Here is a 15,807-nt window from a genome sequence, read left to right as displayed (position 1 = left end):
TCACTGCAGGTTCAGCTACCAAGTAGATGAAGCCTGACTTGCATAACTGAATATTTTTAGGATTTGATATTAGACAAGCTTTTCAGCTCTGTTATGCTTGCTAATTTTTGACATCTGTGTCTTTGAATAATATTCAGAATTCATTTATGCCAACATTCCTTCTGGTTTCTATTAAGTCATCTTTCTGGAAACATAGTACAGTGGTTCCATCAACTGGAAATTGTGTGCTAGCTGGGATGCTGTTTACTACATCGTACATGTCAGAAAAACAACGTGATTCAGAAGGTGCCGCATTGATTTTTTTTTTTTTTGTCTTGACTAGAAAAAACAAAATTGATTTGGGATTGTGCCATAGCAAGAGCAATTCTCATTTTAAAATCATTGCAATGTACATGGATATGAAATTGGTGTACCCTCAGCAAAGCTGAGAAGTAATTTTGCTTAGTCCATTATGCTAGCATTTGTGGTTCATTGTTTACTTGGCTGCTGTATGAAAATACAGCATTAATATTTTTCTGCAATGTAGTGTAAAGTATGTACTCCATACCATCTACTCAAATGGTGAATTTATTTTTATTGTTTCTGTATGTCGCTGTAATTTTGCTGCTATACCGTTTTTATGTTTGTGTTACTTACTGTTTTAACTTTTGTACATGTTTGATTTCTGTTCCCCACCTTGAACCTTGGACATGTATGGGTTATAAATCTTTTTAAAGAAATAAATTAAATAAACAAATAGAGGTAACATTTCAGTTGATTGCCTAAGTAGGCAGGCACTCATGTACCTGCAGTCACCTAAAATCTGCCTGATTTTCAAACAACTGCTGTGCAAGTCATGCTCTGCTAAAATCTGACTATGTACAGCCACATATCTGCATGCATGATGAGCAGACGTCCATGTATGCTTTGCGCACTCTCTGTCTCTGGTTCCTGTGAATGCAGGGAACATATGCTAAAGTGGTGCTGCCCAGCTGCAGGACGAACTACGCCCTCCTGGGCTTGCTCATCTTAGTGGAGCTGTTCCTGCTGGAGGAAGGGCAGCTGTTTCCATCAGCTGAGAGGTGGAAGCAGCCTCTAGGCATGCTCGCTTCTGGCGCAACAGTTGCCTGGCAAGTTACCCCGAGGAGCTGGAGGATTTAAAGAAAAAAGCCTGGGAGATGAAACTATGATATTGCTCTGTTTCTGTGAAGGCAAAAGGCTACCCAAATCTGTGCTTCTTTAAGGAAAGTAGAGGTCCTGCTTTTACTCTGACACAAGCTGTTATAACTACAAAGCAGATAGAAGTAGCCTTTTGTGTATTTGTGTGTTTCTTTTTCTCCCCTTCACCCTCACTGTGTATGTAACCCCCTCTTCTCCCTTTCAAGGGGGGGGGGGTCACACTTCCAAACTGCTGAGCACAGATCTACTTATTGAAGGATTGGGGACATGGATTGTGTGATGGGACCAAGCTTAACCTGTAGGGTCTTAAAGAGGCTCACTCTTAAAAACATAAAACCGTCCTCACCAAGGGTTGGGCTCCAAACAGATTTAGAATTTACTTGAAGAAAATGTACAGTTTAGTGGGTACAGATATACAGAAATCAAATCAGAGTGCAAAACTAGGATGCAATCTTTATCCAGAAGTAATTTCATCACAGTCCCAAAAACCCTGACAAATCCTCAAACCACTTGAATACCCAGTTTCCTTGAAAACCCTTGGTCTCGGAAAATTATCTTCACCCACTCAATGAAAAGGTAGCGTCTTATTTGATGAATGTATCAATTCCTTAGCTAGACCTTCCTTTCTTCCGTCACCGTAGAATCAGGAACCCAGCGTGGATCTGAACATGGAATCCTTCTTCACCTTGGAAATTGGAAAAGAGAGGCAACCAGCTCTCGCTCTGTCTTCCACGAGCCCAGCGAGAGCCAAAGCCCTGTGGATGCTCCTTACTAGCTCCTTGGACACAAACCCTGTCTGAATCTCATAAAGAACTCTCAGAAATCTCAAAACAAAACTCCCTCATTTATATTCCCAAATACTGACCCACCCTTTAGGGGATGGACTCACTTTGTCATTCCTAAGTGGAACCTTCCATTGCTGGAATATTCCTAATAGTCTTGAGGGAAAACCTAAACCCTTTTACATCCACTCCCAGCAGGAAAAAAGAAAAAAAATGGAGAGCTCACAAGTGAACACATTTTTTCTGTCAACATATATCACAGGTCGATACAGTAACGTTCAGTTAAAGATTCCCCGTCTGTAACGTGCTGGGAGCGCACAATACAGACGAGTAAGGCGGTCCAGCAATACAGTCTCCAGTTTCACGCGTCCTTAGCGCTTCCTAAAATAAACACATAACCCTTTCCGCACCCAGCATGTAAATGAACGAAAAAGCTGTATAATGAAGGAATTAGCTATTCCCCTCCGATACTGTAACGGGCGCTGATATTATCTCCTCAGTAACCCGCTGTTCTGCCGCGGCCTTAACGTGCTAGTTTACCGCCTCCCCCTAGTAGGTGTTAGTGTAGTGTAGTGTAGTGTAAAAAATTGCTTACCTGCCCTGGTCCCCGGTCCAGCTGTCCGGTGTAGCCCCAGTCCGGTCTCCTGCAGCCCCGTCCGGTCCCCTCCTCCCGAAGCAAAAAAAAAAACAAAACCGAAAAAGTAGCAAGGCTCGGGCCTGCTACGGTAGTCCCTTCTCCCTTCCTCCCGATTTCGCGGGTAAGCGGCAGCGGCAGCGGCAGCGGGGGGGGCAGCGGGATCCGGGGGGGGCAGCGGGATCCGGGGGCAGCAGCGGCAGCGGGGGGGGCAGCAAAGAAGCAAAAAAAGCGGCATCCGGGATCCGGGGGCAGCAGCGGAATTGATGCCCGTGCAATTTTGGCGCTCATGCCATGAGCGCCAAAATCGCACGGCCATTCATCCAGGCAGAGGGAACTGGTGGTGAAAACGGCCCACGGTTCCCTCTGCCTGGATGAGTGCACAGCCCCCGCCGGAATGGATGCCCGTGCGATTTTGGCGCTCATGCCATGAGTGCCAAAATCGCACGGGCATTCATCCAGCCGGACACGCGCCCACCCATCCAGGCAGCGGCGGGAGCCGGACACGCGCCCACCCGCCCCCCGGGATCTGAAGCCATCAGCAGGATCGTAGCTCCCCCCGACGAAGACGAAGATGGCCGCCTGCACGGGGGAAAGCGTGCAATTGGCCGCTGAAGACGTGACGTCACATCCCGTGACGCCAAACGTCATGACGTCACGTCTTCAGCGGCCAATTGCACGCTTTCCCGTGCAGGCGGCCATCTTCGTCTTCATTGAGAGGAGCTACGATCTTGTTCCTGATGGCTTCAGAAAAGTAAGTTACTTTTGCGACTTACTTTTGGGATCTTGACAGATCCCAAAAGTAAGTCGCTTTTGGAAAAAACCAAAATTGTCGCTTTTTGAAAAAAAAAAAAATTGCTTTTGGTTTTTTTTTTCTTCTCTGCCGCCGCTGCTGCCGCCTACCCGCCCGATCGAACACGCGCCCACCCGCCCGATCGCCTTTGGTTTTTTTTTTTGCTTCGCCGCTGTGTCCCACCTCCTCCCGGAGCAAGGCTGCTTTCGCGCCCTGCTCCGGGAGGAGGAGAGACACAGCAAGAAGTAAGTCACTTCGCCGCTTCCCTCCTCCCGGTGCCTGTCATTCCAAATGTCATTTGAAATGACATTTGAAATGACAGGTACCAGCACACCCAGGTTACTGTATAGGTGCTGTATTAAGCGCCTATACAGTAAAATGGGTTGCGCGGGCATAACCCTTCCCTATCGCTTCGCAGCCGCGGCATGCATTTGCATGCAATTAGAAGAGAGTATCGGGGACTTAGTGAAGAGAACTGTGCGTGCGGGAAGGAAGGGTGCGCCTGACACTGCCGCACTGTTTCTACCGCGGCCTTACTGTATCGACCTGACAGAAAGGAAAATATGTTAGACATTTGGTTTACTCTTCCTTCTAGTTGCAGTACACTGGGAAGATCCATCCAGTATACATCACTTAATACATGTATTATTTCCCTTAGGCCAAGGAACATGAGAAAAATAGAAAAGTCTAGAGTTCTGCAGATCCTCCAGACAAAGAAACGGAGCTCTGGCACCCTAGACACTCCCAGTTGTTCAAAAAGGAGTCCATTGCCGAATGTATGCCTAAAACATTCATGAAGGGGACTCGTGCTACTATGCGTGGAAAGCAGAGCAACACAGTCTCCTCAAGAAAATCAAGCTACAAATTGCCTGAGACAAAATACCCCTCCAGTTCTCACAGAAACAGGCAGAAAATCATGTTTCACCAACTTCTCTAGAAAAATCTCGTGAATGGAGAGAATGCACTTTATTAAAATCTGGTAAAAACTCTGACTTAAGGAAATTACCAGCATACCTACAGTACCTGAATGTAATCTGCTTTGAAGTGCCAGAAAAAGCAGAATATAAATCATAATATAAAAAAATAAACTACAGCTCTGTATAATCTGTGTGTTGGAAAAAACACCTACTGGTTGATTGCATAGGTCTCTGAATTAGAGGCCCACACACTTAAGAAACATCAGATCTCCAGGTTGGAGAAATTATATACCTCCTTGTAGTTAATCACCTGGAATGAAATAAAAATTAGGTTTAGTTGAGGAAGGGATCCATTTGAATACTCTTTCTTAAAAAAGAAGAAACAAAAAAATATTAATTGAATGTCACAGAAATATAGAAAACAGAAGATAAAGAAGAGTATTTGGAACAATTTTTATCGTTTATCAACTTTAATAGCATTTTCAGAACATTTCATGTATATTTTTTCTTTCCAACATTTTTCCAGAAAGAACACAAAAATCACTTTGCTTTCAGATGCAGCTCATGCTGCAAATTTAGAATTTTATTTCTTGTCACATTAAATGTTGTAAAAGAGTTCTTACATTATAACAGCCCATTCCTCTATGGGCTTATTTTCTTCCTGCTATCTTGCTGGAATAGGTAATCTCTTTTGGGAATCTGGTTCCCCACTATTCCAACTAAAAAGTCCCAAATTTAAAACCAAAACAAGGTACATATTAAAGCCTCAACTCCAGAACTGATATTTTAGCAGAAACTGCAGAGGAAGAAAACAAATATACACACAAAAACAGACAACACCAAGAAATGCACTCCTTGAGGTCCCTTCAATCAAACTGGATCCACTTTGCAACAGGCAAGGGCAAAACAGCTCAGTTCTGTTAACTGTGGCAGCTGCAGTGCTCTTGAGGAGAATACCATGCGGGATCCAGGATTTGGATGCTGGTTCCTCTAACAGAATTCTGGTAATGGAGTAACTACATGGGTGTCCATCTATCTGTCTTTGTGATCAATAAAGCCTAAAGCATTGACCCAATGTGCATTGCACACATTGTTTGACCTTAGGGAAAGACCAGTAGGCAATGTCCTTCTTAATCTTGGAGCAGATTTCACTCCTCACCCATTCTTCCCTTTTGAGTTCAACCGCACTCATCACTGAGAGGAGTACATAATGATATACTGGTACCTCCAGAGTTAAACAAAATTAGGTGCCACAGCAGTTGCTCTTTCCTGGACCAGTGAGTTAGTTTTTTCCTTCCAGAGCAACATAGGAACCCTTAACTAAATCCTCTGGAATGGGAGCAGTAGCCAGATCTGTTCCAGTGTCCTCATACAGAGTATTGGATTTTCCCTGGGGCAGCCCCCACATATGATGTTTCCATGAGGCAGTGTTACTGGATAAAGACATCATCTCAGGCTTTAGGATAAACCTGGACTTCTCAGGTGAAAAGCCAGAGGAGGATATATCCTCTATTAGTGAATCCCATCACAAGATTGACAACGTCTTGCATTGTCTCAAATTTAGGTAATTCTATCTGCAGATCTGTTTTTATAGCCCGCATACAGCTGCTGGCTGTCAGCACTGGCTCAATCCTGGTGGAACTCCAGGCCTCCCATCCTGCGACCCTCTCTGCCCAAGTGGTGTGTTACAGTGCTGCTCGCGGGCCCAACCATGAGCAGCCTCTAACTTCTGCCGTGCTGCCTGCTGTGCCGGTCGGGCCGGCGCTTGACCACCTCCTCTCTCCCGTCTTACAGCCCGGGTTGCCGCCGACGCCGCATCCCATGCGGCAGGGTTGCCGCCATTATATCCAGCTCTTTTTGTGGCTGGGAGCCGCAGCCGTGTCGCTACATCCCCACAGTCTGGGATGCCTGGCCTCCGCAGCTGTGTGTTGCCACTGCTCCTGCATCTTCTTCGCATCAGGAGTGCTGCTGACTTCATCTTCCACATGGCAGGAATGCCACTGCTGCAGCTACTCCGCTCCTGCCTGTCCCTGGGCTCCTCTAGGTGTGCGCGCGCCTCTTCTGACTATTTAAAGAGGCAACGGAGGGAAAGGCTCCGGGGCCCCAACGGATGATGTCATCAGCCTGTGCCATGTCCAGCCCTATAAAAGGGCTCTCCTCCACTTCCTTGGGGCCTTCGTATTGGATCTTCACAGTTGCCTCTGGTCAAGGTCCTCCGTGGTCTTCTTGTGTCCAGTTGGTTCTTCATTGAATATTCATGATGTTCCTGGTCTCTTGTATATGTTCCCGTTCTTGTTTCTCAATGGAGCTTCTTCGTTGCTGTTCTATGTTCCTGATGTTCCATGTTCCTGATGTTCCAGTCCGGGTCCTGATGTTCCAGCCTCCGGCTTTTCATCCTGCTCCCAGGTTTCCTTCTTGTCCCCCTTTCCTGGCATGCCACTGTCGTGGTCCGTAACCAGCCCATGGGGGGGCTGTTTAGGGTGCTTCATGGCATAAGGCCTGTCTTCATGTCTGCAGTGCAAGTCTCCAGAAGGCCTTTGTTTTTAATGCCTAGGTCTGTTCCTGAATCCAAGTTCTGAATCCTGAGTCTTGAATCCTTGAATCCTGTTCCTGGTCTTCGGAGTTCCTTGTTCCTGCTTCCGTTCATGCCCAAGACTCAAGCCAGAGCCTGCTCCGCTTCAGCGTGGTCCGCTACCAGCCACGGGCGGCTGTGTAGGACGTGCCATAGTGCAGGCCTTTCCTGAATCTTCGTCATGTTTCCAGCTTCAAGTCTTCATCTTCTTGCCTGGAGTCTGCTTCACTTCCAGCATGGTCTGCAACCAGCCATGGCTGGCTGTCTAGGCCGTGCTGCAGTGCAGTACTCACCCCGTACAAGTGCTTGAATCTTGAATCTGAACCTGAGTCTTCCAAGTTCCTCAAGTCTTTGTCTGAGTCTTCCAAGGTTTTCGTCTGAGTTTTCTAAGGTCCTCGTCTGAGTCTTCCAAGTTCCTTGAGTCTTCGATCAGTTCCACGTCTTGTCATGTTCCTGCCCTCAGCCTTCTTCTGGCCTTACGCACTCGTCGTTCCCAAGCGGCAGGTCCAGAAGGGCTACTGAGTGGCTGAAGGGCTACCCTTGAGACCAGCATTGAGTTGCTGGGTCTCACTTGTGCATGTAGGTTCAGTGGAGGTCTGGGCCTGCCTTGTAACTGTTCCTGTGATGTTCAATGTCAAGCCTTGTTCCAGCTCCAGCCTGTGCTTGGACACACTCACCTCCCACGGTGTGTGCCTTGGGGCTCCTCCCTGAGCCGCACCGTGGTCCAAGGGCTCACATCTCTCCAGAGCAAGTGACCGCACCCCCGTGTTCACAACAGGTGCTGTCCATATCCAGCTGGGGCTGAGAGGTGACTTCTGAACGTAGTTGTAAGGTGGGGGTCCAGCCCCTCCTCCTACAAGTACTGGATGGTCTGGAGCTGGGATCCCTTGGGCTCTGGAACAGATGAACTGGGTTGCTGAAAGAGCTTTCACCTTCCCCTGCCATGTAGGACTGGTGCTAATAACATGAGTATTTCTCCTTCCACAGCTCCCATCTCCTCTTCAGCCTGTGACTTTTCTTCTGCTACAGGTTCCTCTTCTACTGTTTAAACTCCCAATTACTGACCCACCCCTTAGGAGATGGACGCACTTGTCACTCTAAGCAATCACTAGTCCCTTGGAGCCTCCCATTGCTGGTATATTCCTAATAATAGTCTAGAAATAAAACCTAATCCCCACACACTAGTCATGCTGCTACGTCTCCCTCATCAGTGCAGTAATGATGTCTTGTCACTGCATTTCTGACATGTAGCTTATCCTCATTACTGCCTCGCAATTCTAATTTTCTGAAATATCACTGCTTTCCTCTGCTACACACAGTATCTGCTCTTTTCTTTTTCTCTAGACCTTACACCTTTTGGTGCTGTCTTCTCTTTTCTTTGGATGGATGCTGCTCCCAGCATGTACACTCTTTCTTTCTCTCACTGAAGATATATATAGTAAAGGTAACCAATCACAAAACGGTGGAATTAGATCTTTGGGCAGGACAGTAAAATATTATAGGAACCTTAGAGCACAACGTCCCAAACCTATCCTGGGGAACCCACAGTTTACCAGATTTTGAGGATATCCACAGTGAATGCACATGAGGTAAATTTGCATATCTTGAGTTTCCAATATATGTAAATTTACCTCAGTCATTATTTGTAGATATTCTAAAAACCCAACTGGCTGTGGAGTCCCCAGGACAGTTTTGAGAAACCCTGCCTTACAGATAAATAATATGCTAGATACTGTATGTTAGCTATCTTCATCTTTCAAATCGCAGAAGAGTTCCTGTCTATGAGAATATATACAAAAACCTTCACAATAAAGTATATTCATCTGCTAAAGTTTACAGTGGGTTGCCTCCACTACTTTCTGAGGGTAGATAATGCTGGCTAAGTCTTAGTGCAATTTACATTCTTAACAGGCACATATTCCACCAGCTCCAAATGTGCACTCACTCTCCTTCATACAGAAACAAACACACACACACACAGAGTCACTGTCAAACATAGAGTCAGATAAACGTGCATATACAATCACTTTGTCTCAGACACAAAGAGAGATGCATGCACAGACACACACAGTCAGTCTCTCAAGACTCAGAGGCAGACACACATACACTGCTGCTACTAATGTGCTCACTCAGTGAGTACTCCCCAACCAAGTACTGCCACAATATGTAAAGTTCTTATTTGCTGCAAGCCCTTCCATAGCCTGCAGCAGCCCCCTCCCTTTACGATTTCCACCTCTTCTCTGTACCCACATTTTTCAGGAGAGTCATTGATGCCACAGCTGGTGCATGCAGCTCATGAGTCACCAGTTGCCACTCCTGTGATAGCAGAATAATTCATACATTCATAACACAGATAGATCCTCACCAAATTCAAATTAGGGAGACCATAAAGTATAAGTAGAAACATGCTGACAAAAACTGAACTGCAAACTGCCAACAAGCTTGATTGCATTATGTAGTGCAATGATGGAAAAACAGAAACATCACCATTACTCACAAAAACCAAGCAATAAAGTCAGCAGACATAAAACATCATTCATAATATTATAATCATACTAATAAATAGAATAAATATGTCAAAACAGTCAATGAATGGTCATAAGAACATAAGAAATTGCCATGCTGGGTCAGACCAAGGGTCCACCAAGCCCAGCATCTTGTTTCCAGTCATTAAAAACTCATTTACATTTATTCTAATGTAGCAAGCTACTATAAACCAGGTTCTATCTACCCCAATAAGTTTATCATGTGTTGGAGCCTTACAATGTGGACTGAGCTTAATCTAAATGAGTGAACCCTGTCAAAAAGTGTTTTTCAACCTTACAGAGACTGCAAGTTTCCACAGCCAAGTTGAAGGAATATAAAAATACGTCAAAACTCCTGTATGTTCTCCTGTGAATGACAAATGCTCTGCAAGAGCCAGCATCCAGCACTCACAGGGTTAACAAGTTAAGAAAAAAGGCTATACTGTTTATCCTGCCCAGAGAACAGCACTACATATCCAGCAGAGGAGGAAGCCAAAGGAATGCTGGGAGACCATTTAAGGAAGAAAAGTTGCAAACTGGATGGCTCTGTCTGTGTGTGAGGGGTGGGAATGACTAGTAGTTGGAGCCAGGAGCCAGGAAGAGAGGAGTACATCTGGAAGCTCTGCAATCAGTTTTTCTCCTGAAGAATTAATTATCAAGAGGGAGAGATAGAAGTCTGTGCTCTGAGGAAATAGAGAAACAGACAGCTGTTCTTGCTTCAAAGCTGAGCCACATGTAAAATCCCATCAAGGGATAGAGGAGCCAGAAGCTGAGAGACTTCCTTTCCAGAGATATCCAGGCCCAGGAGCACATGGCTGGATCACCCTCTTAATAGACTGAGTTAAGTAATCTAAACTTTGCACAGAGCATATCTTAACAGAGGAGGGAGAAGAATTATTATCTTGCCTTTTGTCACAAATTCAGTAGCTCATCTTTTTTTTTTTTTTTTTATTATTTGAAGATACACCCAGTCAATATGCATTAACAATATAAACTCATATAGAACAAGAGCAAGACAAACAATCTATATTTCTGCATATTCCTTTGTGTTACTCTAATTCAAAATTAGCAGAAATTACAGAACCTAATCGTTAAGAAACTAAAGGGAGCAAAAATATTTAAAGTCTAAAAGAAAACCCTTAAGATTTGTGTCTAATCCATTTCTACACTTTTATTCTCCCAAGAGATAGATATCAAGATTCAAGGTATGAACGCAATTGCTCTGGGTAGTTAAACAAGTATTTTGTATCTTGGTTTATAATAACGCATTTACATGGAAAACGCAAAAGAAATTTACCACCTCTTTGAATGACTCTATCCTTCATGGCTAGAAATTCTTTCCTACGTATTTGAGTATTTAAAGAAACATCTGGAAAAATCCTTAACGGAAAACCGTGAAATTTGGAATTCTGATTTTTAAAATACAATTTAAGGATATTGTCTCTCTGAGAGATATCTCCAAATTGTATTACCAAGGTAGCACGCTGTCTAATTTCCATGTCCGATGATTATCTCAGAAAGTTCCAAGTAATGATCTATTAGTACTAGGTTTAGAGGAGCAAAGAGAGGATACAGACTTGTCTGAACTTATTGAAAAATCAGTAGCTCATCTTAACTGCTTCAACCTTTCAACCAAAATCAAGAAAAAGCCCTTGCCACAGCCACACAAGATAGGTCAGGAAAAGAGAAGCTCATGGACACTGGTCTTTCTATAAGAGACTGAAACCAGGCCTGCTTTCTGTTTAGTACAAAGTAAACCATTCAGGGGAAACTCTTCGGAGAGAGAGACCTTCCACACATTGCAGTGCTCATCTATTTGGCTTTTCATCTGGCCAGCTCCACCATCAAGAGGAACTTCTTAATTTTCTTGATTGTTTTTTTTCCACACAATTTTGTGTTTGGGTCAGGGTGTACCCTTTACAAACTGGTGCGTTGGTGTGGATGAGGATCTGTTTCCCCCTCCCCCACTTTTTTTTTTTTAGTACTGAGGGGTAAAGACAATTTTCGAAAGTTATGTACTTCACCGTTTTCCCCCCCCCAACCTTTCTCTATTAGCGTTCCTTATTCTTTACTATCCATATGAGTATGCTGGTTGCCCTGGTTATCAAGCCATACCCAGTGTTATTTTTGCATTGCTTGATTTAAAATAAGAAAACTGCAAGTTTATTTTATACTTCACCACTGTATTTTTCCATTTAATGTTCTGGTTGGATTTACTGTCTACTTAACTCAATACTAGTAAAAGGGTTAACTACTGTTTCATTCTGGTGTGATGCTTTTATCTGGTCTGTGGTGCCACAAGTGAGAGGTTGTTTGGAAAGGGCACTTAATTGTGGTATCGGGTTGACCAGGATCCTGTCTCATCCCCCACTCAGGCTATGAATCCGAAGATAAATTATATTGGTAAATATAATTTCTCATGTGGTACTCCCCACCCAAAGCATAGGGGTAATTTATAGTCCGGACCTGGGGGGGGGGGGGATACTAATATATTTAAAAACAACAGTAAAATAAAATAACACTCAAAAATTAAAACTAATAAGGATTGAGAAATCTCCCGCTCTCCACACCTGGGATCTTTTGATTTCAAGTCGCCCTGAGGTTGTGGATTGGGGGAGAAGGGGCCCATGTAAACTTTATGCTCTCTTGCTCTCTGCCTCTCACATACACAGGCTCTCTCCCTCTCATACTCAAACCTAAGACCTTCCTTCCACACTCAGAGAGAAACATACACACATATACTCTGCCATAAAATAGCCACTATAATAACAACAAACAAAGGAGACCCACATTACCCACTCCAGGGGGACATATTCACAACAAGAGCTTCCCAATACTAAATAGCCCTATTGTTCATATAATTCATGACCTCTTATCAAGTAAAAGAAATATCCTGATAAGACAGATCAGGCCACATAGACTTGCCCCTCACATATCATCCAATTTCGGTCATGGTAAATGACAACAGAAAAAAAAAAGACCTAATTGGTCCCTTCTACTCTTCCCAGATTTGTCCAGTTTGTGTAAATGAACATATAAATAGCCATGCTCAACCCAACACCAGCTCCCTGCCCCTAAACATTTAACCCCTATCCTATCACTGCCCTCCATATCAGTGCCAAGCATGTCTACAATGCTTGGGACTGAGCAGCGAAGTGGATTATTTGTAGATAGAGCAGCAGGCTGAGAACCAGGGAAGTCAGGATTCAAACCCTGCTTCTCCCACTATTACTCCTTGTGACCTTGAGCGAGTCCCTTAACACTCCATTGTCTCGGGTACTAAATTACATTGTAAGCCCTCTAGGGCAGGGACTTAATCATTGTACTTGAATTGTAACTCATCTTGAGCACTAATTTGGAAAGGTAATTAAATCTAAAACTCAAAATCTACCATCTCCACCTCCATTTCAAGCCTTGTCATATTCTTATGATTATAATCAAATTCTTTCAAGCCCAACATCAAATGCTTCACCCAGGTCCCTTCAATGCCTTATAACCAAATGTTCTAAAAATCCACACAGCTATCACATATATCTTCTACTGCTGTCATTTCTATGTTATAATGGCAAAGGGCAGCATTCTGCATCCCACATCCCATTTCTCTCCTCCTTATCCTTTTCCACATGGCCCTTTCAAGGGTCCCGTCCCTCCCACCATATTCTCCAGTCCTTGAGCCTCTCAAAGGACCTCAAGCTCTTGAAATCCTTCCTCGATGGCTCCTTCCCGGATCCTCCCCTTCCTCCAATGCTCTCTCCCCCTACTCATGGCCCCTTCCGAGTACTCTCCAGAACTTCCCATCCCATCATCTATTCTGATTGTTCCTGATCCCATCAATAGAGCCTTTCAAGCGCAGCTATAGCACAGAGCCTGCAGAGCACTCCCAGGCCCCTTGTCTGGGTTTCCTTGGTAAAAGCCGCCCATGCAGTAAAAGAGGATGTGACTGCAGCAGTGCCTGGGAGTCCATGCCTGACACTGGCAATCTGCTGATTTCCTGTACTATAGCTACACCCGAAGGTCTCCATCACTGACACCACTGTGCCCAAGAAGCCATGCTCTGCCTGCTTTGGGCAGATACAGGGTCCTTGTACGGCAAAGACAGCCGCAATGGCAGCATGGCACAGTGCAGCTCAGACACCAGCAACTAAGTCAAGAGGGGGCGGTAATGGAAAAAGAAAACGACAGTAACGCGGGAAAACAGGAGGCAAGATGGCCACACCAGTAAGGAGCTCGTGCTTCTACATGTGGTGAACCTCCCTTTTCACAGTGGTCAGCTCACAGGCAAATGTTGCAATCCCTAACTTCCGCTACAGGCAGGCTGCTGAAAAGAGGAGCAACTCTATGTGCAGATTCTGCGGGTGTGAGCTTCTGCTGTGCCTGCCGCCCATAAAACAATTACAGAGCATAGACTCTTTCAAAGAGCCGCATGCAGCCAACAAGTCACCGGTTGACCACCCTTGCTATATGACTTAAAAGCCTCAACCTTTAAGTTGTTATGTTAGTTGTACACACTCAGTAAGTCAGAAGCCCAGCATAGCAATATCACAATGAAGAAACTTGTCTCCCTGTGGCCTTTTTTTTCTGTTTTAACTCCCTAATTATGTTATGTTATGATTGTAAATAGTTTCTTTAAATCCATTTTTTTTTCATTTTGTCATATCCTTTGTAAAGTCATTATTTCAGCGTGAGAGCAATATATACATATGTAAGTGCATAAGGTAGTAAAACTCTTCACCATAATATGAAATCACAGTAACACACAGAATCGCACTAACACTGGTAGGAAGTAGCAGGGGTGGTTAGCCAACAAGAGCAGTCATAAACTTTGTTCCCCAAAGAAGGTTTCCAGGAGAGAAATGACCATGTAGAGACTCCATCCTTTTCGTGGCTTTGTTGGCTGTTTCTCGTTGTCATGAATCTTGTCAGTGTTAAAGCGCTTGTTTTCTCACTTGGAATCCTGCTCCTTCTCTATGAATCCATCAACAAACTCCACTTTACAGATGTGCACATAAACTCTTACTCAGATTACATACAGCCAAAACTACCCCATCCCAGCGCTTGGACAAACTGCACAAGATAGTCATAACATAGGGCCCGATATTCAAAGTGCATTGATAGATGGATAAGTAGGACTTATCTGGCTATCTAGCAGCCGCTGAGTATCCAGTTATATTCAGCAGCTGCTAGATAGCCGCATAAAATGTGGGCAGGCAGTAGGGCGGATCAGAACGGTCTATTTATCAGGTTAACCAGATAAGTAGTGATATTCGCTCTCATCCGGATAGCTTGATCGGATAAGTTAGACCAGCCATAGATTTGGTCTAACTTAGCTGGATATAACTTATCCAGCTAAGCAGTGATTTGTGTGCAGATATTCAGCGGCATAGCTGTGCCTCTGACTATCCTTTGTAACTTAGCTAGATAAGTTATATCCGGCTAAGTTACATACCTGGATAGTTCTGAATATTGAGCCCTAAGTTGTTATCTTCTGTTTTATCACTAAGGTTCACAAGTTCAATCATTTTATGATTTACTTTTTCCAAGTAAGAATCCATGCTTACTGAGCTTTTTAGAATACAACTGGTATTTTGACTTAATTATGCATAAATGATTGTCTATCTTTCACTACGCACATCTTCTGAAGTTCATCATACAGTTCCTGCTATTTGTAACCTGTCTTTAGACAGATCTTCACGTGTGCTCTTACTTGTCTTGATTCATATTTATGTAGGTTTTCCTTTTCATTGTCTTAAGATCTCACCTTGCCCATTAGACAGTTTTATCTGATAGCTCCATATGGCATAGTTTAGGACAGTCAATTGTTGGTCGTAAACTTCATTTCAGTTTTATCTCCTTACATCTTGATCTCACAATATTCAAAATATCTCATTTGCCACCAATGCTTGTCCTAGGCCCATAATAATTGTAGGATAATAATACAATGTCAGTGCAAGTAAGCTGAGCTGCAAACTGGTAACAAAAGAGGCATATGACTTGCTTGTTCAAACATGACTAGTTTACTGCACACCATGATCACCATAGACAAGAACAGGATGCATAATTTTTTTTCTTCACATGCAAGAGGACATGACATAGGGTTATGGCACAATGCTTGTACAAATGATCTATGCCCTCTTCAGGAATATGGCAGAAACACTGCAAGAAAAAACAAATACTATTGTATTACTAAATTCATTCAACTGCCCTGTCCTACAAAAGCACTGTACTAGAATATTTGCATGAGTAAAATGTTTGCCCCAAGGAGTTTGCATTGATGTACACCACTGATGTGACTGTATTGTAAATACAGTCACATCAGTGGTGTACATGGAAATCTTAATTTGTAGTGTGGAACTAAGGACCCCACACTACAAATTAAGATATCCACGTCCACCAACTATATGACTGTATTTACAATAAAAGTTCTTT

General features: G+C 43.9%; 1 protein-coding gene across 2 annotated transcripts in view; it reads left to right on the top strand.

The window, feature by feature from the left end:
• Positions 1-15,807, top strand: part of ZNF385B (zinc finger protein 385B) — a 690,453-nt gene that overhangs the window by 453,962 nt on the left and 220,684 nt on the right. The gene's annotated exons all lie outside the window — the stretch shown is intronic.

This window comes from Rhinatrema bivittatum, chromosome 6, assembly GCF_901001135.1.
Source record: "Rhinatrema bivittatum chromosome 6, aRhiBiv1.1, whole genome shotgun sequence".
Classification (NCBI taxonomy): Eukaryota; Metazoa; Chordata; class Amphibia; order Gymnophiona; family Rhinatrematidae; genus Rhinatrema; species Rhinatrema bivittatum.
The sequence above is the reverse complement of the archived record's forward strand: the minus strand, read 5'-3'. Positions and strand labels throughout refer to the sequence as shown.